This window comes from Etheostoma cragini, chromosome 24, assembly GCF_013103735.1.
Source record: "Etheostoma cragini isolate CJK2018 chromosome 24, CSU_Ecrag_1.0, whole genome shotgun sequence".
NCBI classification, from domain to species: Eukaryota; Metazoa; Chordata; class Actinopteri; order Perciformes; family Percidae; genus Etheostoma; species Etheostoma cragini.
Genome location: NC_048430.1, coordinates 5,506,401 through 5,524,589, shown reverse-complemented (window position 1 = coordinate 5,524,589; position 18,189 = coordinate 5,506,401). Strand labels below are relative to the sequence as shown.

The following is an 18,189-nucleotide window of genomic DNA, read 5'->3' as shown; positions in this document are numbered from 1 at the left end:
GTTTTCCTGAGTACTGTGGTTTTTTATTCGAAATGAAGTTCAGATCACAAAGATAATGTGATCTGTGCCCACAGGAGGTGGTGAATTGAAACTGTGTCAAATCTAAACTCTCTAAACCAATGATTAATCTGCTAAATCTAGCCACAGCACATCTTTTGTTCATTTCTTCTTGCAGTTTGGTTAAGGGCCACTTGTCTAAAGTGTCATGTTATTTCATTTCTAGATATTAAAAGTTAGTTACATTTTATGCAGTTTTACAACTAGTCGTAACTGCTACATATGTTACAAACGCAATGCGTGCTGCATACATTTGGTGTAGATGTGTTTGAGTGTCTTTTGTCTATTTTCTCTTATCTTCGACTCACAGACTTAATTACCCGTGTGAGTCCATGAGGAGCGTGCAACACGGAGAGGTGGTGCACCACTTGTGCTGGTAATTATTTTGTACTTCACCGAGCTTGTAGACAATCCACTGAAAATGTAAGCAGGATCCGTGATGACAAAGCATCAGCAATGGGCTGCTCTGGGCTGATTACAGCGTCTTAGCCTGTAAAATGGATTAAGCAGAGAGATTGGAACATTAGCCATCCTTACATAAAGGTCAACTCTGTACTTACAGTTGGATGAGTCACATTTTCTTTCAACGCGTTGTATGTTTAAGTTTGATCAAAGCAATTCCATTAGTTGAAAATGAGAGTTTTGGGATAAATAAGCAGAATCTCTCTCTTTTACATTTGCGGATGCTAAACATACAGTTACAGTGCATTAAAAGATAAAAGGTAATGACTCTAAATTACAACTGCATTTTCCTCTAGCGTTTACTTGGTCCCAGGAAAAAGGTGCGGCAGTGGCTCAGTGGTAGAGTGGACACTGGACCCAGAGTTGTTCCTGATGCTGCACCATCAGAGTGTAAATGTGTGCGAGTGTTTATCTGATGAGCAGGTACAGGCACCTTGTACTGCAGCCTCGGCCACAGTGTATGAATGTGTGTGAACGGTTTCCCTCCAAGGTTTTTAAAGTACATTAATAATATTTCTCAAAAGCAACCAGAGGGAATGGAAACAGTGCTGACAACAACCACGCTCAATTGTGTGGTAGGATTTTATAACTGAACTGAACTATAACTCACAAGTGATGAACAAAAGGCACATTAAAATGCAAGTCATGTAGGTAAAAAATGGACCTTTGTCGAAATTAGTTTAGTGTGGGGAGGCTGCTCTGCAGGTTTGCCAGACTCTGGGCAAAAGACTATGAATAATATATTTGTCATAAGGTGGTAAAGATAAAAAAACATTGAACTGAACAACTGTCCAAAGAGTCACGTCGCTAGCACTGATAACTGCCTGCAAAACCAACTTTAATTTTTACTACTTATCTTTACTACTATCAAGCTTTCCAGAAATATTTCTTCCCTATAAAGTTGTCTACCTTTAACTACCTAACACATCTTGTTGTCATTCACTATATACAATGTTGTCTATGTTAAAGCGTATTTAACATCACTTATTGAAGTCTTGCGTTCCAAGTGAAACATTTCAGAAAACTGTCCCTATAATGAGATGCTTTACTTAGGAAAAGGTCTCAGAACCGGCTAGCCCCGCTGAGCTCTGCATGCCAGCCAGGTGTCAGAGCTTTACACCAGTGTTCCGAGACAAGACCCCTCACCGTCACCAGCTGCTGTCCACTAATTTCCATCCCCTCATCTTTCCCTTTTGTCTTCTTACTTATTCATACTCTCCTATAGTCCTGTTTATCATGCTCTTTTCATTGGTCCTAATTTTTACAACTTGTTTTTGCCTCCCAATGTTCTTCATATATTTCTCACTTTCCCAACTGCTGTTGAGGATTGTAATCTCACTTGGCAAAATTGTGCAGAAAATATGCTGACAGCCTTTACTAGCACATTGGTTATTTTTTAGCACAGTGGGCTAAAGGTGAGGTGTCAAGTGAAAATCTCCAATAACTTTTCAACAACAATTGCAAAAATGTGCTTTGAAGAACTATTAATTAGAAGCTGTCACTGGCCATGTCCACGGGGGTGGGTGAAATTATTAGGTACTAAGGTATTGTCAACAGCGGGGAAAAAAAGGAATGGAAAGAAAAGGAACAAAAGTATGCTGGATTAAAAAAAAAAGTGCTCTTGTTGACAACTGATTATAGTAATTTGGAGAAGCAAAACAGGATTTCCTTAAAACCAAAGTTGAACAAACTGTTGCGTGATACATGTCGATTAAAGCTCTAAATTCACAGTTTCATCAAGCTGTTCTTACAGTGAAACTGAAAAAAAACATTAACAAATCTAGTGACTTGTCAACGTTAAAGATATATCTATGTTTCCTGCAGAATCTTTCCCTAATCTCCTACAGAATACGAGCTGTTAATTTAGTCCAAAGATCTGTCTGATCATTCATAGCATCAGTCTGTGGGTGTGTGGTAATTACAAGATGTGCACATCACTGTGGAAAGGGATAATCAAGGACATGCAAACAGGGTACAAACACTTGGATTAGCTGAAAAACACTTTAGAACAGCTGTCATTTTACCTGCACAATACCTGGCAACCTTGAGGAGTACAGTCGGAGATAAGAAGGTATTCTAAACCAAAAGGTAGGTGAGTGTGTGAGTTTGAACTATTAGAGACCTTATTTCCTGCATTATGGCCTCTGACAAGTTGCACTCTGTACACTGAACAAATAAGAAAGAAATCACCAACCATGTCAGAACATGAAGAGAAATCTACAGTCAACTCAGAAATGATCACAGATCGTTGGGATATTTGCACAGTCTAGCTGTGATCGAGAAATACATCTAGCATCCACTCTTCTCAATCCATCATGTCTTTCTCTGGCTTTGTGCTTTTGGAATTATGCCTGGTGGTATATCAACACCAGTTTGCAGTCATCAAACTGTAACCCTCACCCTCATTGATTGACTCTCTAGGTTTGTTAAATACATTGGCTTCTAATCAATGTGTTCTAATCAGCTGTTGTTTGACTGATGCGCCATGTGAAAGGTGAACTAAAAATGAAACATAAAAGATAAAAAAGATCTTTCTCAATATTAAGTCAAGTTCATTAATATAATCCATCATGTACAATCATAACAGGCCCAAACAGCATTAGTGGCAAACTCATCTATCTTAAGAAGACAAAGCTAAATTAAAAGCTATATGGAAGCGCCAGTGAGTCGGCCAACAGTTTGTTTTGTATTCGTGAACAACTGAACTAAGAAAACGTTCTGCATCATGCACTAACATTAAAAAGGCCAAACTTAACTTCAAATGGTAGGAGGTGCAAATAAGGGATAAATCCACCCAAATCTCCTGTGATCTTGTGAGATTTGTGTCACCATGCACTTCGTAGTTGAGGGTATACTTCCAAATGCTACTATGGCTTGGATGACGGCTGTTGGCTAGGTCTCATCTTTGGGTGCTCTTGCTCATCACTAGCTCACATTTAATACCGGTCATGAAAATTATTGATTCCCTGCAGACAAGGAACCAGTGAGCAGCAGTGACTGTCCACTTAAACATTAAAGCCGGGCAGCAACTTGATCAAGTGTCAAGTCACAGCGGGCTGATTTGAAATTGAACCTTTGAGATGTGAGATGCTCAAGGCTTTAAAACTGGATAGTCAAACAGTAAGACTAATGTTAATGCTAGTCCATATGGCTGAAATGCCAAGTGTAATTTAATGATGAAGAGAAGACAGGCATTCTAGCATCTTTTCTTTCACCTATACTCACTGCTGTCCATGTGAGGCTGAATTATTGCAGCATCCAAATGTGTGCTCCGAGTGGGCGGCTTCCTACACGGAGAAGATATGAAATTTGGCGTTGTCAAAATTGAAAATTATAATACATTTGATATGTCTGCCTTCGCCTTTAGTACAGTCTGTACAATTGATGTGAGGGCAGCACATGCGTTCCTCAACTGTTACAATAATGTTAGGAAAATGTGGAAACACCATTTAAATAGTGTCCGTGTTTGGTATTCATTACAGTGAATAAAGAGAAAGTTTTGTTCTTCCACTCATTGTTAATAATATTATTAATATTAATTAAGTATTTTTTTTCCAGGAATCTTCTGTTCAGTTAATCAGCAGTTATTAAAGTACCTAACTTGTAATACAATCACTCGACATTTATCAGTGACTGAACAATGTCCCAAAAGAAACATTTCCCTCTCCCTTTCCTGTATTAGTTTCAGTGTTCACACACACAATGTGCTATTACTGTGCCCAAGCCCCCCTTCAATGTAGCTTACAGCCAATAACAGTGGCTTCAATGAATATGAATTTTCCTTCTGCTATGATCCTATTGTTTTTGTGACTCCATCTTGGCTACTAAAAATATTCACCTCATGATTAAGGTGGATATGTGGCACCCACCAGGAGAATCAGTATATTACACCTCCTGACTCTGATCAGACAGATGCAACAGGCAAGTGCACTCTTGAATGGATTGGGGCTGGGTGGAAATTGGCTATGGGATCTCCATAAATCACATCCACATATGTTTTTGACAGGGCAAGGACAGCCATACATCAAAATGTAAGTGATAGGGGTTTGATCAGAGGTAGAGGTTGAAATGGTTTTCTGGCAGGGCCCAGCCATCTAAAGTGGGCAGAGAATCCCGGGGGAAAGAAGATAATATTTGTTTTACTGACGCATCTTTGTTCCCAGTAGTTTCAAGATACACTAGGCTGGATAGTCTCACAGAGAGTCAAATCAAACAGACAGTCAAGGTTGGTAAAAGTTAACATGTTTTGCACATTTCATGATGTCAATATGCCTGATTCCTGGATTCTTCAATTCTTTGCTCTTTAGAGCGTATGGTGAGCTGTCTTGTCAAACTTTTAATGTTGCAGAAACTGTATCTTTTCCATTAAACTGATTCCCAAAGGAGGTACTGTTGCACTCTTCTGAAGTAGCTGTTATTTTTCATTTTCATTTTTTCCCATTAATTTGTAAAAAGCAATTCCATGTCAGCATTAGTATAACTAAAGTCAGCATCATGTTTACATGTGCATGCTTACAAACCTGAATTGTGCTATCATCCTCCTTTCAAGGCATAATCCAACTATGTAGACACATATGAACTACATATTGAGGATTACAAAATTAATTTAGGCTTCTTCTTTAAATACTTAAAAGAATAAAAGGCATATTAATTAATAAATGCAACAAGACTGTACATTTGACTCAAACAAACATGAATTGCAATGGAATTCAGCACCACAGTTGGGTGGACAGCGTCACCTTAGGGTTTTCTGTTAGCCCACAGTTAAATATAAACAGTGTGGAACATGTACCGTAAACACAGGAATAAAGTGAGTGGGTTGACATGAGCAAGTGGGAAAATGTAGAGTCGGCATTCTGTTGCGTCTTGGTGACAGGTGATCATCTAGATTGGTTTACTAGAAGAAAAAACTGTCAAAGTCCCATCCTAAAATTCTGTTCCAGAGGTTACAAACACTTAAAGTGTGTTACAAATTCCTGTTTAGCTTTAAATGTCTGAAAGTACTTTGAAAATGCTCTTTGTATGGGTTGTGCTATATGAATAAATGGGTCCTTTTACATAGCCTGTGAACTTACTAATACTGTAAATGTTGTTTACTGTAGTACAAGGCTGGATTTGAACTGATTAGAAACGGCAGCGTATTCCCATAAACCCAGCATTAACATTACTAAAGCTTTTGGGAGCTAGAGAAGTATTGTAAAAGAATAGAAAAACGGTTGCAAGAAAATTATTATTATTGAAGTATTTAAGCAAAATTGAGTTTTCAATAAATATTTTACACTGTGGCCTGTTAGCTGTTCCGTATTCATTCAACATGACCTGGTAATAATATCCTATCTGAGTGATTGAGAGGACACACACAAGTGGACAAAGTGACTCCCTGAACAAGCTGCCCCTTATGACCTCATAAGGAGCAGGATTCCAGATCGGCCCATCTGAGCTTTCATTTTCTCAAAAGGGAGAGCAGGATACCCAGGGCTACGTTAACACTTATCCCTATTTCTACCCACTGGGGGACCATAGGCAGGCTGGGGGAACTCATATTAATGTTAAAAAACTCATGAAATGAGATTTTCATGCCATGATGGGACCTATAGAGCACAATTTCCCCAAATGGAGCACTACAAATCAGATTTTTGAGAAATCAGAAATGCATATCTATATCTGTCATGCACCCTGTGAATTCCCTCCTTCTGTAGCAGACAATTATGATGCTTTCATTCTGCTCACTGTTCTCTCCTCGACCGTTATTAATCCATTTTAGAGAGAGAGGACATTATGACAGATGGGATACTTCTTGTGCTCGTGTCCTCCCACTTTGATTGCAGCGACCCATCCATATCGCCCAGGGGGCCATATGTGCTGTACTCCTCCTTGGAGGAGTGCAGGGAAGGGGCATGGAGACATGCCAGCTCACAGTAACCTCGTTTTCAATACAATGCCAAGCATGTAAAAGACAGACTTTGTCGCTGTTCAAGACAACTAGCCTATAGTTTTTTGTTTCAGTTCCAGATTAGATTTTGTCAAGAAGTTGACACAAAATTGATCATGTCATTGCATTTCATATAATTTTCACATTTTGTTGCCAGAAGAAATTGTTTACTAACTGAGTTAGTGTTCCCATTAAAGACATAGGAGTTTGGATATTGTATTACCGTAAATCACACTGGATTGACCTCAGCCTTGACAGACACCACAGGGTTCTACTTTGAAAAAAGTGTCTGTTGGCAAGAATCCATGGCTAGCCTGTCATGTCAGAAAGAGCTTTTATGGACCATTTCCAGCACCACGCGCCATTTCTATTGACCTCAGTAGTCACCTCCACTCGTCAGTGCTACTCTGGAGTGCTGCCTTTGAAAGGATAGTTGCCCAGGTTGCCTGTTCTCTCTCTAATGTACAATATCTTAGGCTGTAGAAGAAACAGCAGAGGACCGGGACTGAACAGGTGAATTTGCATCAATCTTTTCAGTCTGTACAAGGGTTCCCGCCCTGCATGCTGAAGCCTTTTTTCCTTGTCAAATGCTATGACAAATTGGAAGTAAATAAGGAGGTGGAAGTAACAAAGTAACAAAATGTGAGGCAAATACACATTGTGCTTCCATCGACTTATTGAAGAAAATCAGACTGCACATTCTGTTGAAATCTTGCAGTAATTAAATGTATTCCTTTGGCTCTGCGCCTCACAAATCTAACTCAGCACATTAAGGGTCACATTAGATTCCAGAAAAGCTACAAGTTAATGCTTTAGCAGGGAAACACTGCAGCAATCGCCGATTTAAAGTACAACTTCCAAATACCAAAGCCAGACTAACATAAATGATCTTCCGTGGCTTTTCAGTCCCACTTCATCAAGAGTGATATGAACAAACTGATGGAGTCAGCTGGGTCCACTGAGTTAGATGCTGTTTCAATTGCCTCCAATCTAGCACCCTTTGTAGAGCATGTATTGCCACTGGCATTTGGAATCCATTCAGCATTAAGGAAAAAAATGAAATAAAATACTGTAACAATACCAAGAAAAACAATATATATTATATTATTGTGGCTTCTTATAATGCTCAACTAAGATTTGTAAAAAACATAAATCCTCAAGGTTATCCTAAATTAGAGAGTCATGCAGACACAATAAGTAAGGAACTGGTACATTTTTTCTGGTCCAGAAGGTGACAGTTATGTAAATGCAGCATCCTTATCTGTCAGTAGCACTTCTCCAGGATTGATACTTCGACAGCATGACGGACTTGAGCCTTCTATTTTTGGGAGAAAGCTTCAACTGTCAGACACACAAACTGAAGTGTCTTTCATCAGAAGAGAAATTATGTTTTAGGGCATACTCTTATTTAAGCTTTTTAGTTCTTGTTAGACCAAACTTAATTAGTTTCATCCATTGGTTTAGGCTGCAACTAATTATTGATTATTGTTTAAAGTAATAAATTCAAGTGAAAAACGAAGGCTGAATTGCCCATCACCTGTTCCCAGATACCAAGGTTACATCTTCAAATGGTTTGTTTTGTCCAATCAACAAAAACCTATTCCATTCATAATGCCATAAAACAGAGCAAAACTGGAAATCTCTATTTTCCTAGTTTTCAACTGAAACTGCATTCATGTTTTTAGCACTACATTGGTTATTGATCTACACTTTGTGTTTAAGATTTACATAAATCAATATACTATAGAGGCATCCTAAAATTACTGTTTCTGTACCAGCATGAGAGAGATCCTCAGTGTACAGTGTATGTACAGTACAGTGTATAGTAGCATTACTTCCAGTGGTGCAGTCATTTTCAGCCAGTTTTATGTTTTTTTTCTTTTCATGAGTAAGATGACAGGTAATACAAATGGCCTCATTTCCAGGTGCACAACACCCCCTGCAAGTGTACAATTAATGCAGTGCTTTTGACAAACTACCCTCTCAATAAACCTCTGACAGAGATGGGCTTTGCACAAAATGGCAATTGAATACTTTGTGTGCACTGTCAGAGGCAACATGAAGAATCTTTCTGCAAAATGGATATGATCATGTGGATATGATCTCATATTAGTCAATATTGTCAGTATGAACGGACTCTACACTGGATGTAAGACTTATCACGACTCTACATATATGTTGAACCTAGCATTCACGTGACTAAATGTTCCCAGAGGCGGAAGGCATCTGACCCAATGACGGCCCTAATTCTCCCTAGCAGATGCAGAGAGTGCAATTACTGCTCATACAATTACTACTCCTCACAGTGCACAGCAGGCCGCCGGGTTCAGATTCAGTCTAACATGTCTCTCAAATAAAATATCTCCAGAGCTCTGCTGAAATAAAGGAATTCTCTTAGTAGGCATTTCAAGCCATCATATTGTAACATCTTGTATGTGAACTTTGAATGCAGAAAAAGAGACCTGGAGATTACAGTATATGATTGACAGCAGTGTACATGTAGCCAGGTTATAAATAATTCAGTATTAAATAATATACATATGTAATTTGCTGATTAAAATTTTCACCAGAAAGTAAATACTACTCTAGATCCCTGCAGTCTTAATATGGACCAATTTAAATAAGTACTATTGACAATAAATATACAATCTCCTCGTATTGAGCTTTGAGGGAGTTAGGGCTATTCTGGGCATTTAGGACATTTCTCAGGTGCAAAATGCTCTGGAGGAATGAGGCTTTTCTCCTCCTATTATTTATCAAACCAACAATGCATCCAAAGAAGCTACCGGCGCAGAATGTACTTTTTTGCCCCTGAACGACACTCTGCTGACCAATTTCCCATCACTTGCTCTGACTCACCCCATTTTGAAGAAGCAGCACAATGACTTTATTACCACGGCACAGGCAGACAGGGACTCATAAAGCTGACGGGTGTGATAACTCGTCCACTACCTTGTCATGGCTTGGAGAGGAGGATGGAACAAAGGTATGATGAAGAAGGCCATGAAGCCATCGTCCTGCAGTGTGCTCAATGGGTTTTCCCTGCGACGCCCTGTCGCTCCAGATTTAGAGACTGAGAGGAAGGCCTAGACAGTGATGGGTGATAGAGTGCCAGAGATGCACGCAGAGCCGATGTACCTTGGTGTTTATGTCTTGCCGTGCACATCTCCAAAGAGCAGTTTGTTCTCTTGACTGAAGCACTTTAAGAGCTGTGAGGGGTAAGAAGGGCATTGGTGCCATCTGACTTTCTTTTAAGCCTTTTTTTCTTCTAGAGATAGATCAATAAGGTGCATACCTTTTCAGATTTTCAAAGAAGTCCATTTATTTTTTATATTAATAGTATTAATATTGAATCAGGTCATAATTTCATCATTATTTAATGTGTTAATGTGGGCACCAGTCCTCGCCTGCTGAGTTGGATAAACAGAACATACTCTCCACCTTCAGCTGTTAAAGCCTTTACATATGTAAGGACTGTGCACAACAACAAGTGGTACTACTGCAAAGACAAATATTTAAAATGTTTTACATTGAAAATTGACTGCAATATCACGGATTCCAGCAGCTAAACGTAGAAATCATTCATAAAAACAACTAAATATGCCATTTTCCATACATAAATTAATAAAAGAGCATGTGGTAAGAACAAGCGCATCAAATGCACACAACCAACTGTTTTCTAGATCAAGCCGAGTTTGATATAGTGAAGTAGAAATAGGAAAATACGGTGAGAGAGAGCACATCCGATCTCCAGCGGTATTCTTTTAGGCTGTTTCCATTACGACAGTGTGATTTTTCTTTTCAGTCTACAAACCTAAAAAATGACCCATATACTGTAAGCTTTGTCAGATCTACCACTGCTATGGTTAAGAATAGGAAACAATCACAGTTATATAAGAAAGCAACGGTATTTGTTTGCAGGACATCGTGTGTGAATAATCTAAATGATGGGTGATTACTTTTTGATGCCAATTTAGATACAGTATTTCTGCTGATGGTTTAGGTCATTTATACGAACACACACCTACACACACGTACAGTGAATGAATGCAGGAATGTGTACTCTGTGTGTATCACTGTGCAGAAAGATGGCTTCTATGACACGGTTGAAAGACCTCACCAATGTTATTCTATATTATGGCACTTTTTTCTCTTTACCAACAGACTGGAGCAGCAGACGCAGCTGTTTGGCCCATTGAGGACATGTCCATATATGGTTGGGAAAAGTGCTAATCAGGCCTGTGCATGTGCACACATGTTAGTGAGTGAGATTTATAAATCGTGCATTCGCAATTTCAATAATCTGGTGACAAAAAGCATCAATGTGTGTGCTTTTGGTGAAAGCTTCTTACTGGTCAGAGGAAGTAGAATAGTTAAACATTTCAAGAGTTCATCACTGGTGGGAGGCATCATCTCCATTTCACAGCTCTGGAAGTTTGCCCGGGGGTACTGTCGACCTCTACGCTGACACAAACATATTGCTTGTGTAAATCACACTACAGACACACACCACTCCGGCCCATTTGTTATGAATATTTAAACAAGTATACATACATACCACACGCTTCCTTACATTGTCCAGAATATTACTGCTTGCCTGAAGTTACATGGGAATTGTGCCTTTGTCAAAAAGAATTGCAACTTTGGACACTATTGTTTACATCTTCTCTAAATGCAAACACATTCTTCACATTCTCATGATATAGTAGATGAGAAAAAAATCCGAAAAGAAATACCCGCTTCCTGCACTTGAGGTTGTTTTCTATGTGAGGTTACTGGGTACACAGGAGTGACGGGGTGTATCCACACTAATGCATCTCTGCTCACAGACAGATGACACACCTCCAGACCTATCTGTTCATTTACCTCCACAATCAAGATTCACGGCTCTATTTTCCACTGCCCTGTTTGCCAGAGGTGCTCTGTTTTCTTCAGTGTTAAATGAATTAAATGGGCGGACTGCCAAAAAGCACTGCTCATTCCACATGCCAGATATAGCAGCATGTCTGCGTCTCGGCTATGTATAGACAGAAATTTGGAGTGCATTCACACGTTGCCTGCGGGCTGATTCAGACTGATGAAATGTGGTTTCAGAGCTCTGCACCGTAACCTCTATTTTTACAGGTCAAGCTTTGTTAAGGTCATGATAATAAGAAAAGAAATATGAATAATGGCTTTAAGTCATAATAAACAAAAGCATCACGTTTAAATGTCTGTTCAGATTTGACACTTCCGCAGAAAAGAAGTTTCTAAAGAATGTAACGGTGATGAGCACAGTTGCTCTTCTAAATGAGCTGCAATAAGCCTTGTGTCGGAGAAACGGTGAGCGGCCGACAGCAGAACCTCCGCTCTGCATGACTGGCTCTATCAACGGCAACATACGGAGGTCTGGCGTTGGCCAGGTGGCTCTTACATCTGGCCCATTAGCTCTCAACCACTGCAATGACTCTCCACACCACTGAGAGCCTGTTGAAATAATATCAGGACCTATAAGTGCTGAAGGCTGCCTTGCCCATTGCCTGCTCACAACAGCGAGACACGGCCACACTCTGAATCTGACCTGCCTGCTCTGAGTCCTGGTCCATCCCTGAATAGAAAATTTTGCAATACAAAAGGGCTCTGCAGTTTAATGTGGTCTTACAGTATGGATTTGATCAAATCAGTAATGCTGGATTTGAATAAATGAATGTAGCTGTGGACAGATTAGTTCACACAAAATGTATTTCATTTGGTGATTGATTTTCAAGTATGGAAATCTAAACAAGCAATTCTAATATGTCACCTTGGGTTCTGGAAAGTTTTATTGACCTTTGATAGATTAAAAGACTATTCAATCAATCTGATATAATCTAGAGACACGTCTGTCTCTTGGGAATTTTGTGTCCCTGTCAGGTAATAGTAGTTAAGGCGAACAAAGCGGCCAGGTCTTTGGCCTTTACTTTCCAGTCTCCAGTTCCCTGACTCTCAGGGACAAACCCCAACCTCCAAAAGCATGCCTCTTGCCCTGGGCACTGCACCAAATGACACATTCAATCCATCAACTGCTGCACTGAAACATACGAAGGAAAAAAATGCAGGGATGGCAAATTTTTCATGCATATGATATTCGGGGTACAGCTCATCCGCCTACGTTAAACCAGGAGGGGGGGGGACAACTTTGAAGATGGATTACCAGATCACGTCACGAGAAAAAAAGACTGCTATGAGCAAGCAGCAATTTCAGGAGATGGCACTTAGAGTGAGTAGAGTGTGTGGGGAGACATACAGATGCTCATTTGGTACGGGCAGTTTATTTTCATGTCAACAGAAGAATACTGTGTGTTAATGCTGTCAAAAAAACACTCTTCTGATATAAAAGATAATAAACATGGATATCATGGCCTTAAATTTGAAAATATATAGCCATTGACATAGTCAAAGATAAGTCATGATAACACACACACATTTTAGCTTTCTTCCATTTGGTTTTAGCAATCAATTTTCTTACAGCCAGGCTACATTTAGCATGTTAAAAAATCTTCACTTCAGCGCTGTGTTTTATGAGTGTAATTTTATTGAGCGAAAAATAAAATGCATAATTCAGGGATAAAAGGCTGCCCAATTTATTTTACAAAAGGAGGCACAAGCCAAAGAAAAAGAAAATGACAATCTGTGGTTTGTTGCTTAATTTATGTTGCTAGATTTTATTATAAAAAAATTTAAAATATAAAAAAATACCCTGTTTTCATTGTCCTTAAATGACAAGTTGCTCCTAAAGAAAGAACAGCATAATGAATAGCTCAATCTTTCTCTTGCCAAAAACGGCATTAAAGTGCTTCTAATGGTCTTCCTTGTCTGAATCCCATCTGCACACGTGCTCCCAGTAAGAGTGAATTAAACTCCCGGAGATGAATTGTGGGAGGGAACTGGGGAGTATGAGGGTGTGAAATAAAGGCCCAGCAGGTACATGACCCCATTCACAAACCAGGGGCAGAGGCAGCCATAATCATAAGCTCTCTGAAATGAACAGCAATCCATCACAGCCAAGGTTAGCAGCTCTCACTCAGCAATGCTTTTTCAACCCAAGGAAAGCACGTGGGGAAATGTTTGAAGATAACTGTAACAGCAGTATGATTACACAACTCTATAACCACAGGGACGTCATGTCTTGCAAACTAACATCGATTAGTTTAGTGAATTCCCAGTGTTAGTGCTGGCCATGGTACAAAACTCACAATGTTTCCTAAAAACAAATTTCATGTTGTTTGAATAATGAAAAAAAGGGCTTTCTTTCCTCAAATGAAAGGATTATGTATCAACTGCTGGAAAAGCTTCAGTTAAGGTCGTGTTTTCTGACCCGAGACTTATCCTTCTACTATTTACAATCCCACTATGGACGGTGCTAAAACAAATCCTCACAAGCTTTATGTTGCTCAAATTAGAGGTAGCACCCTCATCTAGTACACAGACGGCCAAATGTTGAAGCCAGAGGGCGATGAACTAGTGATGTACCGATACACTAACTCACGATTTGATAGGATTACTATTTTGTTTTCTAACAAAATGAAATGAACCGTTTATTTATATAAACTGTGCATAACAGCAGATGTGTCCTCTAATCAAAAGTGCAACTGAAATAGTATCTTATCTCAACAAAAAAAGACTAACAAAAAGCTTGTTTATTGCTAAGGCCATATGGTTAAATTTAAATGATTTATTTAAAGTGTAATAACAATAACAACAACTTTTTTCACCAGTCATTTGCAGTTAAATGGCAAAAAGAAGAAACACTAGATGGCAGAAGGGTATTTTACAACACCAATGAACAGGCTTTCAGTGCCAGACACAAACGCAACACTCGTCACTATTGATGCTCCATGCTTTCTTAAGTTCAGCTAGTCTCCTCTGTGTCTCTATCTATAGAGAAACCTGCAAGCAAAAGCAAAGAAAGGGCCAAAACTGCAATGCCCCCCTTTAGGTTAGCACCCCAGCAAAACAACAGGTGTCACCAACACCACATGAAAATGCACCTGCCCTTTTCAACCATGTGTGTTGTTATACGGTATTCTAAGTGTGCAAAAACACCAGTATGGTGCTTGGACATTGTAAGAACAAATAAAATGGAGAAGAGAACAATTAATTAACTGTTGTCCAATTCCTGAGCATTGTTTAGCTCTTAAAACAAGCTCTTAAGGCAAGGCTTACACACAGTTTCTTAGTTTACTTTCATGCAAAGGAATGAAAAGTTTAAATGTGTGGGTATATTTTACATTGGAGGATGTGGAAGATTTTAAATAACCTTGTCTAGCCTTGCTGTTGCTGTCTTAACCTGTGGCATTCTGTCCTTAATCATGCTTCTCAGTACTTTTCTATTGTGGGATAACTGTTATATTTACATTTTAAATTAAAAAAAATTACATGAATGGATACTGGATATGTGCCCCACACTTCATTGCCGCTCGCTTATTAAAGTTAATATATCTTGGAGTTTGAGGTAGGGCACCGTGTCTTTGGTGTCCGTCTGAGAGAGAAGCCCAGCACTGAGAAACATCAACGTTATCAGCGTCGGTGATTTTATACTACCAAAGATGACAGGACACTGGGGAAGCTGGCTAACCTGATGAGTAGAAGGACTTGGTGGAAGGGGACAAAGCATTTACAAGCCGTCTCTGCCTGATCCCTGTGGTTTGTCATTTGAGTCAAAGAACTAATGCTAGTAAAGAAAGTCAAACCCCTGCAACTCATTACAGCACACTACGACGCTGTAGTTTGTCCAGTGAGTCAGACCCCTGTAGCTCATCCTTTCAGGTCGGCCCATTGTTTAAAATTGCCACCCCAAAATACACTTGAGCACTCCTGAGCTGCTATAGTGATACAATGAATTGAATAAGCCTTTGTTTGGGGTTCATATTCTGAGCCCTTTGGGAGATGGATCACTCCAACGCCATCTCCCACATCCTGTGTCTATTTAATTAGGTTCTCTCTACATATCCAGTCTTACTTTGATAGAGCCACATGGGAGCAACAAGCAAGTTTGGGACTCACCAAATGCATGTAGCTTCTGCTGGTCAAGTGCTGAAACAGCATAGTGAGAGAGTTCTACTTCCTTGCTTGCAACATCATCATTTTCCTTCCCTGTTGTGGACAAGAACAGTATAACTTCTTATGTCTTATGACAATGTCACATTTTTTTTCTCCCCTTTCTCCAAGGCTACGTGTGCAACTTGTAATGTTCTGGACAGTGTACTGTTTGTCTACAAATCAGCAAACTGCTATTTGTCACACTCAAGCAGCATGAATTAGAATATTTCATAGAGGTTTTCCAAACAGAAACAATTTTGTGAATTGTGCATGGTTCAAACTTCAGATTGAGAGCTGGTGGGCAACTCAATTTTATTTATGGAGCCCATTGGCGCAAATCACAAATATGACTCAAGGGGCTTTATAATCTGTACATTATACAAGGCCCTCTGTCCTTGCTTAAGATACAGAAAAACTCTCCAATACTTAAACAGGTAGGCTCAATACAGTGGATTGCAGGGACTGTACGTGCGCAGAAGAAAATCCTGCAGATGTGGCCAGCTGTGGCGCAGAGAGAAGCAGATGGTATGGTATTTCAAACATGGCCAAAGTCTATTGCTACTTACTCTGTGAAAAAGAATACATCAATTTCTCACATGAGCTCCAGTTTCAGCACATCCATGGAATTCATTAAACATATGTTCTCTTTAAAAATAAGTTGTATTACCAAGTTCTACAGCTTATTAAAAGTCAACCTCTTTTTAATTAAAAACAGCCGTAAACACAGAAAAATCATTAAAAGAATTTTTTTTTTGCTTTTTATACTTTTCAATTCTCCCTAACCTGGAGGAGTTTTCCTTGAAAAAAGGAAACTGAGCAAGCAAGACGCCTCAAACCCAACAATCATTACTCAAAAGGTCAAGCACATTCTGTTGAGATCATAAAATTCATCCTAAATTAAGACTTTGAATATTTAAAGCTGAGGTTAATGTTATGTGAAATGTTATGTGCAAAAGCTGACAAACTCACAGAGGATACATAGTGGACATGTGAGGTATTACATATTCTCAAATTTAGGACTACTCTAAAGGCATGCCTACACCATTTCCAGCCACACATTTCAGTTCATCCTCAATTCAAACCACACCCATGATAAACCTGCACAGGGGTTTTCACTTAATCTCCCTTTTAAGAAACGTGTGGGAGGGACTTCTTGACTGACATTTCCATTATTGGTTGTGTTAATTAAAACAACAAAGCCACGTGTGGCAGATTGCTATGGCAGCACAATATGGCACCCATAAGTAGTAATTTCAAGGTCACAAATATTAAAAAGCAAATTCACCGACGCTCAGCCCAACAAGAAAGCAAATGTAAAGTGCGTATGTTCTGACGGAGTTTCAACACACCTGCCGGGACTGGATTTCACCTTCGTGTAAACTGCTGTGGCTTACTGGTGGTGGGAGCAGGTTAACAACCTATTTGGACATGCTAAGTAACGTAACGTGTGCGTGTGCATGTGCGTGTAACAGTCCAAAAAAAATGTTAAGGGTTTTTTGGGGAATTTTAGGCCTTAATTTTCAAAGGATAGATGAAGACATGAAAGGGGAGACCGAGAAGGGGAAATGATATTCAGCATAGGCCCGCAGCACGGAGTCGAACCTGCGGCCGCTGTCTCGAGGAGCAAACCTCTAGCGTTATATGTGTGCACCTGCTCTACTAACTGAACAGAACTAAGCCGTCCACAATAACAGTCAAATTTAACTAATAAAACTTATTATTGCTGCCATTTCCCAAATAATTATGAAAAAACTCACCAGTTGCTGAGCTTCTCAAACCACAGAGCCGCGACGCCATCTTCTCATGCACTGTCATGCCTGTTCGTTTTGTATCCAGTTCTGCTAGCCTAAACTTCGTGCTGCACACAGAGTCTTTTAATAAGCTCTTTTTACGTTTTATGGTGAAAACAATTTACCAAACATACGTGTTTCTTATCGAGGCATACTTACTATTCCGACACTTCACAGGAGACACCTTCAACACGCTGAATGAAGCTAGCCCGTGGAAACTGCACGTGCGTCGCCCCACCTTCCAAAAAGATCGATGAAGAGTCAGCAAGCTTAATACATTATTAATAAAGATTTGAAATGAGAAAATCAATTAGGTGCTTACTTTTATTTGAAATAAATATGCTGTAACAAGTTATGACTAGTAAAATTTTAAATAAGCTCTAACATTAGGGTGAGTACGAAGAAGAGTTTGAGCATTTCCTTGTTTACATCAAGCCGAAGTATGGTAGCCTCTTAGGACAAAACACATAAGCGTTGCCAGCTCCATTGGTCCAGTCCAGCAGATGGCGACAACGCAACAAAAATAGGCCAAACTGTGGAATCTTAACAATGTGTACATGCATGCACAAATATATATTTGCTGTAAATTATATAAGCAAGCCGTTTTATAATGTTTATGAAAAAAGTAATGCATGCATGTAGGCCTACTTGTGAAATTTGAATGTAAAATCCCATTCTTATTTCAGAATGACAGTGGATGGACAGGAAAGGTGGGAGAAAGATGGAGGCTGACAGGCAGCAAAGGGCTGCATGTAGGACTCTAACCCGGGCCCCTGCAAAGGCCTTAGCCTACATGGGGAGCACGCTCTTACTGGGTGAGCTAGAGGTCGCCCCTTACTTTTCTAATTCATGTTGAGCAACAACAGTCTTCTTTTTGGGAGGCGAAGC

The 18,189-nt window shown here is 39.5% G+C and overlaps 1 protein-coding gene across 1 annotated transcript in view; it reads right to left on the bottom strand.

Moving 5' to 3' along the window:
* Nucleotides 1-17,503, bottom strand: part of LOC117939346 (interleukin-1 receptor accessory protein-like 1) — a 254,316-nt gene extending 236,813 nt beyond the window's left edge. Inside the window, exons 1-2 of the mRNA XM_034864604.1 lie at nucleotides 17,269-17,503; nucleotides 15,476-15,565 (exon numbers count right to left, since the gene is read on the bottom strand). The gene's annotated coding sequence lies outside the window, so the exon portion shown is untranslated. The remainder of the gene's footprint in view (nucleotides 1-15,475; nucleotides 15,566-17,268) is intronic.
* Between the last annotated feature and the right edge of the window lie 686 nt (nucleotides 17,504-18,189).